Source organism: Cibotium barometz, chromosome 40, assembly GCF_041138505.1.
Source record: "Cibotium barometz isolate CiBa-2024 chromosome 40, ASM4113850v1, whole genome shotgun sequence".
NCBI lineage: Eukaryota > Viridiplantae > Streptophyta > Polypodiopsida > Cyatheales > Cibotiaceae > Cibotium > Cibotium barometz.
Window position 1 is genome coordinate 43,919,374 of NC_141085.1, and position 18,993 is coordinate 43,938,366.

Here is an 18,993-nt window from a genome sequence, read left to right on the forward strand (position 1 = left end):
GAAAGCAAGAGTGAACCATTCGGGTGGCCAAATGGTGACATCAACAAAGTGAACATTGTGAGAAATCAACAAGGATCGCGACTCCGGATCCCATAATTTGTAAGCTTTGGAATGAGAGCTATATCCAAGGAATTTGTACTTCCTAGACTTAGGATCAAATTTGGATCTGTCAGAATCAGAGATATGAATATAGGCATTACAACCAAAAACCCTGAAATGAGAGAGACGGTTTCTGTCCAGTAAAAGGCTCCTCTAGAGTCATATGAGAAACAGCCTTTGTAGGAGAATGGTTGATGATGTAAACAACAGTGCTCACATCTTCTCCCCAGAAAGAGGGAGGAAGATCAAAAGAAAAAAGCATGTTACAGGCCATCTCTTCAACAGTCTTGTTCTTGTATTCAACCACACCATTCTATTGAGGAGTGTGAGGTGTGGAAAATTGATGGCGTATACCTTTCTGTGAGAAAAAATTATGCAAGGATTTTGAGATGAATTCTCCTCCATTGTTGGAGTGGACTTGTCGAACCTTCTGTATGTCATGAAGAATGGTCCTGTCAAGAGTCATGTGAGTAGTACACCTACTATCAACCACCCAATCCGTAAGACATGAGGTAAAAGGAACAAGAGAGTCAGAGGGAAGCTCCTCAATACCGATGAAGACAGTCTCTTTGGTGGAAGAGGATTTTTAAGTTTGGTTGGTGGATGAAGGGGTTTGATTCGGGGGTTACTTAGCAGAACCACCTTCTCTCTTCTTCTTGCGAAAATCAAGTTGAATGTGACCTTTGAGACCACAATAATGACAAGTAAGCTCCTTATGAGTGGGATTGTTGGCAAGTTTGTGGTCACCTTTATTGCTCATGGAAACCTTGGATTGCCATTTGCTTTTTCCCTCACCTTGAAGAAGGGTCTTGAAAGGTCTTCTTTCTCATGGCCCTATCCTGAAGCATGCCAACAATGGTATGCAGATCAGGAGTAGAAGGAAGAAGTGATATGGTATCACAAAAAGTAGAGAAAATCTCGGGCAATTTGGCGACGAGCCGATTGACAAAGTCCTTGTCTGTAGCTTTGCTCCTCGAAGAGACCAAGTGCTTCTAAATGGTTATGAACTCCGTAACACAATCCATGATGTTAGTAGTATCAGCAATCTTCAGTTTGGAGAGATGATTCTCCAAGACTACCTTCTGAGCAGAGTTCTCATGGTGATACCTCCTCTGGATGGTATCCCACAATTCTTCTATAGTTTCCTCATCATTGTCATCAAATTGACGAGCAATAGAGGGTTTTATGTTGAAGAAGATAAAGGCATGAGCCCTTGCATCTTTGTTAGCCTAGGCATCAATCTTAGCCTGAGGAGAGGTAGCATCGAGACAGGCATCAGTACCATAAACAATACCCCATAGCCGACGATACCAAAGGAGAGTCTTTATTTGTAGTGCCCAATCAAGATAATTGGTTGTATCTAAGATGGATTCCTTGGGAAGTTGAGGAATGGATGAAGTGATAACAGTTGGTGTAGAAGCCATGGAATCCTCCTATTGAATTTATAGCGGAAAGGCTGCAAGTAGGTACCTGAGGGCTGCCCATTCCTCCCTAGAGGCTAGGCGAGCTGAAAGAAAGATGTAGACCTGTACTCCTCCCGGAGATCAAGGCACACCAGTGAAGACGGGAGCCGACTGAATGTGCCATGAAGTAAGGGAGGGAGAGGCTAATGGAGCAAGTGCACAGTGCTACCACTAGTCCGGGGTAGGGACATAATACAAAAAGCGATTTGCCGTTTGCGTTAAATTGCAGGGAGAGAGGAATGGCAATAAAAAAAACGTTGGCTGATAGTCTTCCTGTGGAGCCTAAGAACCTCAGTGCTCTAATACCATGTGAGAATATGTGAATATGAAGATGAAGCAAGTAGAGATCAAACAAGAGAAAGTAGACAACCAAGAACTGAAATATATTGAATGCATTATGAATGGACAATGTCCAAGTTTATATACATATCTGTAGAGCCAGTCGACTGTAGCAAAAAAGCTACTAGTTTGGACAAATGATAAAATGCCTAAAAGAGCCTAAATTAAGCTATAAAATATCTGAAAAATATGGGAAAATCCCTAATTACATCAGATAAAAAGTGGCATAAAATGGAGTAACATGGGTTGGAGATGACATGTCCCAACATAGAAGACCGGTACATCATCCTCACCCAAAGTGGGGAGGCACATGACCTGAATAGGTACCCCTGTTCCTAAGAATACCCCAAACCATACGTAATGAGGCCATTCCACAAAGTTCCTTGTGATCTAGTGGTTAGGTATGGCTGCATTCACCTGCATAATCCTTTGACTAGTGCCTCTCAAGTGCTGGGTGCGAAGCATTCTTTCTTCCTCGGTGGGACTCATGAGCCTTTTCCAATCCAACACTGAGGGGAGAAGAGTCACCCAAGCAGCCCACTGGATATGCGTGGCTACTCCAAGAGGTCTACCAAATTCATCCAAGATCAAGTCATTCCACACAATGGGCTGCCTGTTAGCCTCCTCAACTCACCGTGGAGGAATATGAACCAAGAAGCTCCTCATGCAATCCCAGGCTCGTAGAAGAGATCTCACCAAGAGCGAAGAAGGTGGTCTGTGCTCTGCATCCGAGAAGATAAAACATGGGCTGTAAATCCAATCACCTCCCCTGATGGTAGTGCACCTCGTAATCTACTGCATAAAAAAGTCCTTCCAGGGCTCAGTGCTGGGAAGAAATCCTCTGCCTACCAACTTACAAAGTAAATCCTTCCACTGCACCTTTGGGTCAATGATGTTCACTCCTCCCTCTTGCTTAGGTATAATAACGGTATCCCAAGCCACTCTCGCCCTGGTGTGTACAGTACCATCTAATCCCGATCAAAGAAAGTTATGAACAAGCCAACGCAGCTGACCAATGCATCCCTTATAAAACACCTAGCATGACGTGACAAACCAAGCAATCGCCATCAGCACTTGGTTAGCTACCAAGGCTCTAGAGGCCAAATCAAGCTTTCTACTACTCCAATGCTGAAGATAGTTTTTAATGCTCATGAACATAGGGGCGAACTATTGTGCAAGCGAGATGTCAAGGCCAACCTGACAGCCAAGATATCAGGTAGTGCATCCTCTCTCAATCCACGTAAACCCCACATCCAAACCCCAATCTATCTACGTAGAGGCACTAATCCGAAATCCCGTTGGCAGATGCAACAAACTGTTTTTCTCAGCACATGGACCTATGCACAATAGGGACAGTTTGAGATGCTTGCAAGATTCTCGACAAATTAGGTTTTCTGCCAGTAAACCTCTCCTCTGGAGTTACATCATGTATGGCTGTAGTTGGTGTCCTGTTCATGATGTAAACTCCCATCTGTGACCAAAATGCCTAATTGGCGTGAAATGCAAACTCAGTCCACCTATCCATGGCCACCTGTAACTCAGCTCTAACAGCGGACAAAAGGTCTGGGACCCAAGAGGACGCAGGATGCTTCTCGTGTTCCCTCTAAAGCGCAGCCAACCTGCGTCTTCTGATAGTTCGCTCCTTGTCTAGAGCCTCTTCTTTCTTGGCCAAAGCAACAGAATGATAGTGCTAAATAGTCCTCTCCAGGGCCAAAACAGGCTAGTCCTCTCCAAGGCCAAAACAAGTCTCTCCCATGGATCTGGATGATCACAAAGCCTCCAAATCTCTCTAACCTCTAGGGAGGTCTCTGCATCCTGATGGAGAGAGTCTAGGATGTGGGCATGCAGTACACCCTTCTGACTCCCAAGTTCCCTGATGCACAAGACAACCGTGCAATGATCTAATTTGGTAGTATCTGGCAAGATGGCAGTAGAGCCTCCTCTATCCAGGCCCCAGTCATCCACATAAAATCTGTCCAACCATGCAAAGATACACCCATCCTCGCTCCTACGGTATGCCATGTGTAAGATGAGGAATTAGGCCTCCTCTGGGAATCCTCCTTTGTCCAACAATCCCTGCCATAGAAGGAAAGTATAAATCTCTCTTAGGAGGCTCTCTCCATGTCACGTGCATCCCGCACTTGGATGCCACGTAGACATATCTGTACAGAAGGTGCAGGACCTGGGATGGTGAACTGGTCCCATGTGAGCCGAGTCCGGGACGAGTCAGCTAGGGATCCATCTCAGTTGTCTGAGGTCAGGTGTGCATTGTCCTGCACAGGAGAATAAGGTCAGGTGTGCACTGTCCTGCACATGAAACAGTGCCAATCCGCGCTGTAAGTCTCCCTCTGGAATGATGTCAGTGATTCTGTGTATCTGGTATGGTTCCGGATGCCAGATCACTGAGTAGTTAGCGTTTAGAACAAGGGGCCAGCCCATAGGGTTACCCCAAGTCTTAGTGTGGGCATGGGGATGGTGTGAAACCACCCCCATGAGGGCCAGGAAGGCCCTGGCAAAACCCACCAGCCATGGAGGGGCTGTAGGACACCCTAGGGGCAAGCTAAAGGCAGATTTCAGGAGATACAGCCTTTGTGTGGCTGTAGGGCAGGTATGGGGAAGCCCATACAGGCTGCCCAGCCCTCAAGAGGTTTGCAAAAGCTTTGTCCATTCACCCAGAAGCAGGCGCATGATGCCCAGCCAGTTAGGGAATAAAACACAGCATTTTATGTGATTATTTTCAGCATTAAATGCTGGAAATTCAGTCGTGGGAATATTTAATGCTGGCCGCTTGGTTTTGAACTGGCCGACTGCTCTAGTAGGAGTAGTATAAAAGGGTGAGCCCACAATCCCAATTGTTCATCTCATTTCTCACCAAGAGCTCAAGCATAGAGAGGCTAGACAAGCCAAGAAGGTGCTAAGCAAAGGGGTGAAGGACTCCAGGTCAAGGGCAAGGAATTTCCAGCCAAGAAAGGTCAAGGATTTCTGTATTTTCTTTCAGATTTACATCATTCTAATAAAGCAAACACACCATTCGTGGTGGGGGCCCTACAGAGGGTATTTGGGACCCAATACTATGTCCTCTCCATCTCTCTCTCTCTCTCTCTAAGATTGACCTCCTCCCAGGCTCGGAACCCCCGAGCAAGTTTCCGTATCGCCTTTCCAAGGCAATGGAATCGGAGTTGAACCGCCAACTCCAAGAATTGTTGCAATCTGGCTTCATCCACCCCAGCGTGTCGCCATTTGCAGCACCGATCTTATTTGTCAAGAAGAAAGATGGGTCTTCCCGTTTGTGTGTCGATTATCATGCACTCAACAAGCTGACTATCAAGAGAAGATTCCCGATGCCTCGAATTAATTATATTCTCGAGAGGCTGAATGGAGCAAAGGTGTTCTCGAAACTTGATTTAAAGAGTGGGTACCACCAGGTGCGGATTGTGGAGGAGGACATCTCCAAGACAGCCTTCCGTACGGAACGGGCCCACTATGAATTTGTGGTCATGCCATTTGGCTTGACGAACACCCCAGCTACCTTTAACCACATGATGATGCGTGTTTTCCGGGATTTGATTGGAAAGTGTGTGTTCATATTTCTGGACGACATACTGGTATTTTCAGCTATGGTTGAGCAGCATGATATTGATGTGGAGAAAGTTCTTAAGTTGCTGGAAAGCAATGAGCTCTACGTCAATGAGAAGAAGTCGGAATTTTATCGGTTCCAGGTGCATTACTTGGGATACATAATTAGTGCTGAAGGCATTCGACTGGATCCGGCTAAAGTGGCCGAGATTGTTAATTGGGAAGTACCTCAGATAGCCTATGACATCAGATCATTTGTGGGTATATGCCAGGTATATTCCACCCACATCGCGACAAGTTTTTTGACCTCTCGGCAGATCTCACCGATCTGCTAAAGGGAGTGAAGACAAGAAGGCAAAAGATTCGAATGACTCCACGAGCGTTGGAGGCATTCAAGAACCTCAAGGTGGCTTTATCAGAAGCGCCTTGTTTAGCACTTGTCTCGTGGGACGAACCATTTCAGGTGATCACCGATGCAAGTAACATCGCAATTGGAGGTGTATTGCAACAGAATGGTCATCCAGTAGCTTACATGTCTCGTAAGTTACTGCCCGCAGAGAGAAATTACTCAGTCTATGATCGTGAACTCCTATATTCAGACAATGCCAAGTGCACAGTGGAGTGATCGACAACACCGCTAGAGTCAAATATTCCAGCAATTCAATGGTATAATTGAGTACTTTCCAGGAAAGGCCAATCCAGTGGCCGATGCGTTGAGCAGGAAGGGACAAGTGACTACGATTCAAACCACTAGACTCGATCTTGTTGGTACAGGACTCGATGATATGAAGCACACGTACGTGGATTCCGAGGAATTCGGTACACAGTGGGAACAGGCATTGGATGCCACAGGACCATGCCACTTTCTGATATTTCTTGGAGTATTTATATTTGTAGAAGTGTCAGGGGCCTGATAACCCAGATTTCTCCACCAAGAGGTGAAAACAACCAAACAAACTGGTTCAAGTCGATGTTGGTCGGAGTAGCCTCAAATCACAGGCTCATTCCCACCTTCATTGGGTGCACACCTGCCTTTCACTAGTCTTTCGGGACCGTGCACAAATAGGCACGCCCGTACTAACGCAAGCACAGTGGTACACCGCGGAGGGAACGTTTTCCGGTTCTCCCAGTTAAGCTTTGTACCTGGTTTTTTCCCTAAGTTTTTGTGCTAACCTTCAGTGGCCCTCTGAACCTGAGGGCGCGGTTTTCACGCACACTTAGGGAAAAACAAACCAACAAGAAAATTTCCAAGGAATGGAAATGAAAGAAAGAAATTCTCTGTTCCTGTACTACACAAAAAAACTTGTATAACTTGAAACTTAATTTTAAAAAAATTAAATTTTACATAAATTTAAACATAGCACCTGGAGTAGCTTGTTGTAGATAAAACAATGGAAGAGTCCTTCCTCTATTTTGGAGCCTCGTTCTTTGGTTTCATTAGCAGCAGTTTGTACAACTAATAGGCTATAGATAACACCATTTGCAACACCATATACAAGTAAATCAACATCACCAGGTGTACACAAGCCAGGAGCAGCAAGGCTGAAAACTGAATTTGTATGGGCAGCAGGTACAGTAGATGTTTACAAGTGAAAGATACTTCTCCCACACAATCTTTTGATCTGCCACATAACACTTCAACAAATCTAACACGGCTAAATTTGCAGCTTCACTTTGGCCATCTGTTTGGGGGTGATAAGCTGATGAAAACTCAAGCTTAGTGCCCATGTTATCAAATAACGCCCTCCAAAAGAGGCTCGTAGTCCTGGGATCTCTATTCCCAATGATGGACTTTGGCATACCATTATGCTTGAATATATGAGCAAGAAAAAGCTTCACCATATGATCACCTTTAATGGTTTTCTTGACAGGCAAGAAGTGAGCTTGCTTGCTAAACCTGTCCACAATGGTCCAAATAGCATCATTCCCATGTTGGGATCTAGGCAAATCCATAATGAAGTCCATAGTAATACTTTTCCATGGCTGCGAGGGAATAGGCAATGGCTGAAGCAAACCTGGAGGCTTTTGCCTGTCAAATTTCACCTTTTGGCAAGTAAGACATGCTCGTACATATGCTTTAATGTTTTTACGCATGCTTGGCCAAAAGAAATCTCTCTCAATCATGCATGTAGTAGGCATGATACCTCTATGACCAGCATAAGGTGGAGCGTGACATTGCTCCATAACCCTTGGACGCATATCTTTCACCACACATAAGCAGTTATTCTTCATAAGATAACCCTCTTTGATCACATAAGAAGCATGTGAATGACCAGTCTTCAAATCAGTCCATATATGGCAAAAACCAGCATCCAAATGATACAAATCTCGCATGGCAGATAAGTCTCCATGAGAGGCCACTGAAACTGCAGCCACATAAGGCCTCCTGGACAATGCATCTGCCACTACATTCTTCTTTCCCAGAGTATGTACAATCTCAAAATGAAACATGGGAAGAAAGTTTGCCATTCTCATCTGCTTCTCCGAGAGCTTTGTTTGAGATAGAAAATATCTCAGGCTTTGATGATCTGTCTTAACTACAAATTCAGCCCCAAGAAGATAATGTATGAAGCTCGGCATCATGCAATCGACGGTTCTCATATGCAACTATATGACCTTCTTGGTTTAGGACAACCCCTATACAATTTCCACATGCATCACATTCCACCGTGAATGGCTTTTGCAAGTCGGGAACAATCAATACGGGTCCACATATGATAGCATTCTTGAGTTGCAAAAAGGCATCTTGCTCCTTTGAGGTCCATTTAAAAGTGGCTTTCTTCTTCGTGAGATCATGTAAAGGCGTGGCAATCATAGCAAAATGCCTTATGAAGCGCCTGTAATATGAACATAATCCTAGAAAGCTACGTACCTCATGTACATTTTGCAACTCTGACCAATTTCAAATGGTTTCAATCTTGGCAGGATCCATTCTTACACCATCCTTGGATACAATGTGGCCCAAATAGTGTATCTCTGAAAGAAAGAACTCACTTTTCTTGGCATTAATGAAGAGTTTATGCTTCCGCAACTCTTCAAATACTGTAGACAAATGAGTTCTATGCTCTTGCTCATTCTTGGAGAAAACCAAGATGCCATCCAAGAATACATCTATGAATTTTCGATGGGATCGGAATATCCTATCCATCATAGGATTAAATGTGGCTTGGGCATTGGTGAGACCAAAAGGCATCACCAAAAACTCATACAATCCAAAAGCTGTCCTGAATGCAGTTTTGTGGACATCCTTTGGCACCTCTCGTATCTGGTGATATCCACTCTTCAAATCAATACGGCTGAAACAAGCCGAGCCATTAAGCTTATCCAAAATGTCATCAATGCGCGGGATTGGAAATTTGTTCTTGATGGTGAGCTTATTTAGAGCTCTATAATCCACACACATGCAGAATGATCCATCGTTCTTTTATACAAGAAGCACAGGAGAGCAAAAAGATGACAAACTTGGCTGAACCAAACCTTTCTCCAAAAGCTCATTAACCTGCTTCATAATCTCTTCTTATTGTGCGGCACTCACACGATATACGGGTTTGTTAGGTGGAGAACTACCTGGGACAAGATATATGCGATGATCCTCGGGCCTTTGAGGAGGTAGTTCACCTGGCAATGCATCAGCAAAACAATCTTTATATGCATGAAGAAAATTCAACCTATCAAACCATCCACATTTTCATGACTTGGTTCAATGTTATCACGAACAAAAACCAAGTACGTTGAAAGACTCTTTTCATTGCTTTATTAATTCTGTTTGTCTTGTACTCTTTGAGGGGCTCAAGCCTATGATGCCATGGCTTGCCAAGCAATACATCATATCCATTAAGTGGGGCAACCAAGAAATGCTCATGATCAAGATAACCCTGAATATGTATGCGCAACTTTCCAATAAGTGGAGTAACCTGCACCTCTTTACCAACAAAGGCAGCTTCTGCTTCAATTTGAGGCCCCATGTCCTCAACTTCAATGCCCAAGGTGGCTGCCATCTGGGTAGAGATGAAATTATCTGTTGCACAATCATCAAACATAAATAGAGCGGACCGATCCTTGATTTGACCCCATGCTTTGCATACCATCCTCTCTTTACCATCATGCTTCGTATTTCCTTGCACATCGGGAACTGCATGCACATTTGCCTTGGGTTGCTTGTCCTCATGCTTTTGTTTGCGGTTGGGGCATTGCCTAAACATATGCTCTTTACTGCCACAAGAAAAGCATTTCCCCTCCTTTGCATATTGCTCCCTTTGCTCGGGAGTCGAGCCAAATTTGTATTTCTTTAGCCCATTATCCTTGGATGAGGTATTTTCAGCTTTACCTCCCTTCTCGGCTTCCCGAAAGCTCTTTTTAGGTAGCTGTCCACCTTTTTGCAGGTTTGGGACAGCCCTCTCTTTGCCCTTGAAACCACCTTGATCTTGCTTGATTTTGAGCACCAATTGCTCCGTAGCAAGAGCAGATGCTATAAGCTGCTGTAAAGTGTGTTTCGGGTGCAATTCGATGTCCGAACGATAGGCTAGTTGCAACCCGGAACGAAACTTTTTTCTTTTCATTCTTGGAGAGTTGCATGAAAGGAGTAACCTTGAGCAAAACTTTCCAAAATTTGCTCACATACTGCTGCACACTCTCATTATCCTTTTGATCAAGTCTATTTTATTCATACTTCCATCCAATCACTACTATTTTTGGAAAAATTAGAGGCAGCATTTTTCCTTGTCCTTTCAAGATGAGGCGGATTTTTCAGAAGTTGACCTTTCTAAGTTTCTCTAGGATAAAGTGAACCCATCTTTTCCGGGACCTAGACTGTGTAAGCCCCTAAACCGACAAGGCCTAGGGCATGAAGCTACCCAAAAGGCATTTTCATCTTTCATTTGCTTTACATTGCTTAGAAGAAGACCCCTCATGGTCAATGCTTTGTAATGGGTCATATATGGACTCAGTTAATCAAAGCCAGTCCTCCACACTCTCAGAGCTGGTCTTGCACTATGCCACTGCTTCCTGCTGACCATCCATTTTTTGGAGACAATTCATCAGTAAATGTCAAAACCGTGATTGGACACTTGTTTTCCAGCGTATTACTATGTAATTCTGACGGATTTCGCCGTTGCCATCATTCCAAACAAAGTAAATAAAATAATAAACAATCAACAAATCAAAAAACTTACAGCCTTAAATTTTTGAGCGTTTGCAGATTTTTGAGCTAAGATACCTAAAATTTTGGAGATTTTTATAAATTGAGAAAATGAAATTTACAGGTAAAAGTGAAAATCTTGCAGGTTCATTGTATATTATTTGCAGGTTTCCTGTAATCTCAACGCGATTTATCACACCCACCAGTCATCCCGACTCTCCTCGAGGCCAAGGTGAAGGCTGATTTCATAACACAACGACCAACGCTTACGTCGTTGTCGATAAGAAGGTGAAGGCTGGTTTTTCACTACCCTGACCCAATATAAGGATTGGGCTGGCGATGTTTCTATCCTATCAAGTGAAGCAAAATCTTGTGCATTGAAGGTAACCACTATAGAATGCTTTTGGTTGAAGAGACTTTTTTGTGTTGGGTTTCTATCCTATCAAGTGAAGGAAAATCTTGTGCATTGAAGGTAACCACTATAGAATGCTTTTGGTTGAAGAGACTTTTTTGTGTTGAACCACTATAGAATGCTTTTGGTTGAAGAGACTTTTTTGTCAATGCACAAGATTTTGCTTCACTTGATAGGATAGACACATCGTCAGTCCAATCCTTATATTGGGTCAGGGTATTTTATTTACTTTGTTTAGAACGATGGGCAACGACGAAATCCATCAGAATTACATGATAATACGCTGAAAAACAAGTGTCCAATCACGATTTTGACATTTACTGATGATCTCCAAAAAATGGATGAGTAGGAAGCAGTGGCATGGTGCAAGATCAGCTCTGAGAGTGTGGAAGACTGGCTTTGATTAACTGAGTCCATATGTGACCCATTACAAAGCATTGACCATGAGGAGTCTTCTCCTAAGCAATGTAAAGCAAATGAAAGATGAAAATGCCTTTTGAGTAGCTTCATGCCCTAGGCCTTGTCGGTTTAGGGGCTTACACAGTCTAGGGTCTCGAAAAAGATGGGTTCACTTTATCCTAGAGAAGCCTGGAACCAAGGAGTGTGTTTCGGAGTCGAACCTCCATACTAGGATGACACCGCAGTCAGTCCTGACAAACAGCATGTCATCGACAGCAGCCAAAGCGCGGACCTGGCCGGCAGGAGCGGCGCAAAGCTTCTATTGCGCTTGGGTCTTCAGATTCCTGACCTGGACCTCGTTGGGAATCCCAACAAACAGACTTTCGGGATTGCTGTTACTGCTGAAGAGGCATCCAACCTCTCCCTCTAAAGGGATGGCCTGGATGCATTGGCCGGACTCGCAATCCCAAACCTTTACCTTCCGGTCTCGGCCCTCGGTGAAGAGGGTGTTGGAGCCTTGAGGAAGGACTATGCCCGTCAAAGAACACCCTTTGCTGTGGCCTTCCAACTCGGTGAAGAGGGCAGCTGCGCCTTCCGTGTGTGCATGCAAGAACTTGCAGCAACTCTGGTCGCCCTTGGGGCAGGGGCTCCCACGCAAATAGAACGAGCAGGGCTTGGATATCGGCCCCCTGCGCCAGGTGAGATTGGAAGAAGAGTACGACTGCGGTAGGGCATGGGAAAACCTGCAGGGGTTGCGGGTGCACCTGCCTTGCAGCCAGAATCTGCAGACGATGGTTTCCGGCTCATGTATCGAGTCATGGTGATGGTGGTGGCGGCCTCCGTGCACTGCAGCGGCCATGGCGAGGTATGAGGCGAAGGGGCAAATCGAAGGCAAGAATGCAGCGAATTTGAGAGCTCGTGGGTTGATCAAAGAAGCTACCTGTGGGCAGGGGTGTTCTGTGCTAATTTACCCTATTTATACCTAGGGAGAGCGCGTGCTTTTGTCCCTCGAAGGTTCTTAGACATATACCATTAATTTCTAGAGTGCTCGTCTCTTTTTTTTTTAATTTTTTGAACCAATAGTAAATATATATATTAATCAGAAAAATCTAGGGACATCATTAAATCATTTACATCCTAAAGTTACTCAATCTCTCTACTTTTCTCTCTTCACTTCATTTAAAAGATTACAAAAAGTAAAGCCTATCTCTCATCTTCTAGAGCAAAAAATAAGTTACTCAATCTCTCTCCTTTTCTCTCTTCACTTCATTTACAAGATTATGCAATTTGATACCCCAGTTATATGCAAGCTTCCATCATGGCCTCTGTAGTACACCCCCGTGGGGTCTGTTTTTTTAAAATGTCCCCTTTCTTAGACCATATTTTAACTGTGGACCTGGTCCCAACTGGATTTTCTCTATGAATGCAACAAAGGTGTGGTCAATTTGTTTCTCCTTGTGATACCACCTTTTGGTTCTAGGACCAAATCTAGGCAATCTAATTTTGCCTCCTTCAGTATCATCCACTTGCAAAAATGAGTCATGGGTTAGGAAAACCCCTAGTATGTTTGAGACTTCCCGAAAGTACGGCACAAGTCAGGGGATGCTCATCTGCAACTTCATTAGAAACTGATCCAGACCCTGAATTCACATTAATCTCACAGACTAACACATACAAATACATTTGTGCATTACACCTGCCACATCAACACCAACCAAAGAAACATTTTAAAACAAAGTAGCATTTCTAGTAGACCAGATTTCCCACAAACAGCATGCTCTGATCATGTTGAATAAGAATCGTGCAACTTCATCATTAAATGCCCATTTTCCAAGTAACCAATCCCCCCCCCAGTAGCTCTAGATTCCTAGAGCCTGCCCAACCCATTTTCCAATCCTTCCCCAAGCACCCCTGATGTGATTGGGCAATCCCAAAAGGCATGTTTGCCATCCTCTAATGCAATTTTACATCTGGGAGACAACTTCCATTAGTGAAGTTTTTGTGAAGCAATTTAGATCCAATGGGAAGAGCCCACATACAAACCCTCCACAAAAAAACCTAAAACTTTATGGGCATCTGACTCTCCCATATCTGTTTCCACCTCTTTTTCCAATTATTAGTTCCTAAACTCACTCTCCATATCCTATTGTAGTATTTAACATTGTTTTCTCCCCTTTTCAGCTCTATATATAATTCTCTTGTTTTGCCATTTGCTGGCTTAGCCCCGTTAACCCAAGCCCAATCCTTAATCCGACAAGTCTCATCCACAGCTGTGGAACACCATCCATTCTGTAGGCTGATTAATCACATGAGTCATCAAGTCTCTCTCCCTTCCAGTCATCAAGTCTCTCTCCCTTGCTAAAGAATGGGTGGGCATATTTGTGACATTCACCGCAAAAGGAATCCCTAGGAACCTAACAATTTGACCTTTTTGGACAACCTCACATCCCCATCTCTGCATGTCAAAGTCATTATCTTCTGTCAAGCTTATGATTTTAGACTTTTGAATATTACATCTGGAGCCAGATGCCTCAGCAAATTCCTGAATGATAGTCAAAGAAAGTCTAACATTACTGTTCTCAGCCTTCAAGAACAATAGAGAATCATCAGCAAAGCATTGTATCACCAATTGTTCATCGTATCTCAACTTGGGGCAACCTTGTCTCACATATCTATTGATCTCAAATCCTCCCACTAGCCTCCCATTTAGCAAAACATTAGACTTCCCTCCCTAGGACAATGTAAATATGCAAGTAGCCAACCAAGTTCAATTTTAACATTATGCAGTTTTGCTGAGTTTTGAGAGCAATGTCCCTTCCTAGCATGGCAGAGCAAAGATATTACTTAGATATTATCATAGATTGATCTTCCCTTAATGAGACCATGTTGTTTCCTAGAAATGACTTCCCGTAGCACAGGAGTAATTATGAGAGGAATCACCTTTGCCATGATCTTATAGATCACAGTTAGAAGAGTAATGGGCCTCCAATGAGCAAAGTAGTTTCCTTTGGGATTAGTTTCACCGGGCCCTCTTTGAAATCCAAATCCATAGTGCTTGACTTGAATGCCTTTATGCACACTTCCCCAACAAAATCCTTCAAGGAGGGCCAAAAGGCTACAAAAAGGCCATCCCACCTAGGGGCTTCATCTCTACCCAGTTTCAAAAGAGCAACCCAGTACTCATCAACATTAATATCCTTTTCTAACCATCTAGCCTTATTTGGGTCTGTCTTTTGCCTGAAACGTCCTTTGAGAGTTGTCCTCTTTTAGACTTAATGTAGCACCCAAAAAATCTACCCATTTTCTAGCTATTAATTCCATGTTATGCATAGGGAGGCCCTCCTCATCCAAGATGTTCCCTAGCACTTCTATGTTGTTTCTCCCTTTAACAAGCTTAAACAAATGGCCCCCCAGGCTTCCTGAGATTATTAAATGATTTCCATCTTGCCCAATTTCCCTCTTCTGTAGCACATCTATCATCTTCATTTTTTAAACCAGCCTAACATTTAAATTACAAATTAGTCTTTTTTGCAGTGAGGTTCCTAGTCTGTCCTTTGAACTGAAGACTCTCCAATTGTGTTGCCCATTTTCTTCTTTCACTCCTCCTTTCCTCAGCTCTCAAATTGCCTACCGCTCTAATTATCCCTTGCATATCATTGTCAAATTTCCTCCATGACCCCTTTGACACACCTCTCCTTTTCATCCTCCCAATAGCCGCCTCCTCAGTATACTCCACAAATAGACCATCTTTAATAGAATATTATTCACTCTCAGCTTCCTTGTGGGAAATTGAGAAAATTCAAGCTCCTCCCCATCAAAACTAGACCAGCACCATTTCAAAGGCATATGGTCAGAAAGAGCAGTACTGGTATCAATGGTGATCTTCAGCGTGTGAGGAACCCAAGAGGCTTGCTGGCTAAAAAGGACTCTATCAATTATGGAGGATGATGAGATATATTGAAGACTAAAATATGTATGCCTAGGATTATCTCTCCAGTTGCCTAAGTTCCAGCTGTCAATTAGACCCAATTGTCCTCCCATTTTTAGTACTACCCCCACATCTATCCACTAGTCTTTCAACCATATTAAAATCCCCCAAGAGAATACAAGGAACTTGAATATTCAGACATATACATTTGATCCTGTAGTTGTGAGCACCATATACATTAATCAGTCAAATTATCTCCCCCTCCACCAAAATTTCTACTATAAGAATTTTGCCATTGGGATGGTTAGCTATGATACTAGGGCTGAGATCCTTCTTAACTAACATCATAACACCGTTATATCCCGAATTCACTCCCCCATACGTAATCGTCCAGTATTTAAACCAATCCCTCCTAGAGATGTTACCAAAAAGATTATGTTCCTGAATGGCCATAACTAAGTACCCCCATTGCTTGACTAGCCCCCCAAAGGAAGCATTCTTCTTTTTATCTTTTATCCCTTTCAGTTTCCACGTGCACCTAGAAAACTTAAAAGAGTTATTCATCACAGAGCCGTTTCTAGGACCATGTCCACCTCCTCCCCTTCCCTTGGCACATCATCTATTTTTGGTATACCCCTCCAAACTCCTTCAACTAGGTGATCAATCCTTTGTTTTGAAGAAGGACCACTATCACTCTCCCTCAAGGGGCCATAGGGATTAGAGTATATAAAGGGGGTCGAGCCACTTTGATCATTATTGTCTTTGCACTCTTTTCCTTGAAAGGACAATTTTTTCCTAGTCTTTGCTTTAGCCTGTCTTACACTAGTCTTCCCTTCAACTTTAACCCAAGCCCCTTCAGAATATTCCTCAATTCAGTCTTTCAACACCTCCTTTCCCTTACCTTCCACTTCTTGACTAGCCAATGTTTTAGCTTTCTTTCCCTTATTCTTATCCACTTCCTTTTCCCTTTCTCCTTTGCCTAAGGGCTTTTCTACACAATTTTTGGCAATATGACCAAATCCACCACATTTAAAGCAAGTCCCCGGAAAGGCACCAAACCTAAGCCCCAGTTCTAAGGTATCTAGGTCTCCTAAATCCACCTCAATCGATTTTGGCGTGTCCTTGGTAGTATTCCATGAAACACAGAAGTTGTTTGCCTGTCTACCACCCATATCGTCATTGGGTAGGCTAGGGGGGAGGCCCACAATCTTAACCCACACAAGACATGCATTTTGCAAACTCTTATTAACATCAAACAATTGATCGAATGGAAATACATGCACCATCGCTGACCTAAGAAGAGGGGACCCTTTACAAACAGCTCAGTCACAATTTGGCCTTTGACAAATAACACATTAAAAAAGCCTTTACCCATGTAAAAGATTTTGGACACAACCTTGTCATGTAGAATATCATCACATGAAGCCACCTACCAATCTCGCCTTTAGATGGAGGTCTACTAGGGTAGAAAAGGATGACACTACACATGGAGAAGAGCCCCACTTGACTCCTGACAAGCTCTGGTAATTCTCAAACATACCTTCTTCTCTTTCGCATGCACCTGCAGTCTCTCGTTCATCCAATCCAACACATTCTTTTTCTTCGAGCACTCACCTTCGTTCTCATCCCGCAATCGTTTCATTTCTTCCACAGAGTCAGCACCCTAGTCCCCCCATTTGCTCGATTTCTCTGTAATCCCTCGATGCCATAAGGAGGCCACCCCAGACATGCAACCGTCGTCTTGTCCAGTTCGTTGCTCGTCAACGTACGGTTGCATGCAACTTATGTGTGTGACGAAGACCCCCACTACTCGACTCATTTCTTACATGCACAAAGTATCCGTCCACAACAGAAACCTCTTAGGGTGCTCGTCTCTTACCACCAATCCTGTATTAAGAATGCAAGCTTTACAAAGAGGGTCTAGTAATTGTATCTATAACAAGTTCAAGTCTTCTTAACTAATTATTTTGGAGCACAAGATATAGATGTGTTATGATTGATCTTTTGCAACCTACACCTTTCAAGTATTGCTCTTGTTGTTGTTCCTTAATCTTGCTACATAAAGCTTAAGCTCACAAAAAATTTCAAAAACTCATAGCCATATTCCTAGGGATTAACACTACCCATGTTTCACACTTGTTTCATAGCCATATTCCTAGGGAAGTCTAACTCTGTGTCCCCATTGCATAATGTAGAACCTCTAGGGATATGTTGGTCCTACCATATGTTGTTTTTGTTTAGAAAGAGCAAGCAACAAAGTCACGACAACCCAAGGTAATTCAAGAGCTAAGACATTTAGGACGAGTGGAATAGTTCAAACTTGTAATACAAGTACATACCAACCACTTAGTAGAGAAGCAGCATGAGACATACACACAAGAGATTTGCAAATAAGTTTTCGAGGCAAAGATAGGTAACATGTGTGTATGTGTGTGTGTGTGTATGCGCACTTGAGTTGCTTTTACTATATCTTGGCATGCAAGGCATGGTTATACTTGCAAGGATTGTAGCTCCACCTGCCTTGGAGTCAAGAGCCAGACGGTGGCTTCTTGCTCCATCAAACCATAGTGATGGAGGTGGCCTCTATGCATGGCAATAGCCATCGTTGAGGTAAAAGAAGAGGTCGATAATCGAAGGGGTAGTTACAATATGAGAAGCCAAGAGGCAAGATGGGATGAGAGGCAAGGAGGCTTAGGCGTTGTTGACTATATGTAAAACTCAAAAAGAGACAGAGCTTGTGTGGTGTTGTTCAAGATAAAGCGGATAGAAAAAAGTTGGAAATCACACCAAAATGTAATAGGTGAAACTGTATCTAGTGATGCTTTGAGGTTTATTTGAGGTTTACCCCTCCAGCTATATAGCCCCACCTTTTCAAGATATTAAACAACACACCTTAGGGATAGGGCACCGTTCCATGCATGACAAGTCTAACATGAGAAGAGGAGAAATCGGACAATGTTTCTCTTTCACACTGCAAGAAGTACTTTGAGGTGTTGGAAACATGGATCCTCCCGCTTCACGGGAGGTCACCCATCCCTTAAGGTGTTAGGTGACCTCTAGTAATCCAATTTGTAGAAACCTTAACTTGCCAAGATTCAAACCTAGTCTCACCACGTGAGCTGGTTCTCTCTAGAAGTGTGGATTGCATCTCCAACACCCCCCCCTCAAACCACACTTTGGTTGAGGTCTTAGCTTCCAACATCACAACCTGGGCTTTGATACCATGTTGGAAACATGGATCCTCCCACTTCCCGGGAGGTCACCCATCCCAGTTGTGTGTTCCTGCGCGTAAGCGCGCTTACCTGAGGTGTTTCACAAATTGGTCTAGCCATCCAGACCCCAAAACCTTAAGGTGTTAGGTGACCTCTGGTAATCCAACCTTAACTTACCAAGATTCAAACCCAATCTCACCACGTGACCTGGTTCTTTCTAGAAGTGTGGATTGCATCTCCAACATGAGGCCCATGGAGATTTTGCTGGAAAGTCCAACAAGGATTGCCAAAATAACATCTAATTTTTTTTCATGATGATGGAAGGCAGAGGGGATAAAATAAGAGTGAATGAGTTAAGAAAAGTGAAACCATTCAATATAGTTTCGGATGACCATACCTTTATCCCAATGATTTTGCTAGTAGCATTG

At 43.4% G+C, this 18,993-nt stretch overlaps 1 protein-coding gene across 4 annotated transcripts in view; it reads right to left on the reverse strand.

Annotated features, from left to right (window-relative positions):
* Window positions 1-12,320, reverse strand: part of LOC147615540 (putative pentatricopeptide repeat-containing protein At3g01580) — a 28,820-nt gene extending 16,500 nt beyond the window's left edge. Inside the window, exon 1 of one of the 4 annotated variants that reach the window (XM_086779650.1) lies at window positions 12,190-12,320. The gene's annotated coding sequence lies outside the window, so the exon portion shown is untranslated. Of the gene's footprint in view, window positions 1-6,841; window positions 9,095-12,168 lie in introns of those variants that run through there. The other 3 variants (XM_086779652.1, XM_086779651.1, XM_086779653.1) reach the window with 3 other exon arrangements.
* Between the last annotated feature and the right edge of the window lie 6,673 nt (window positions 12,321-18,993).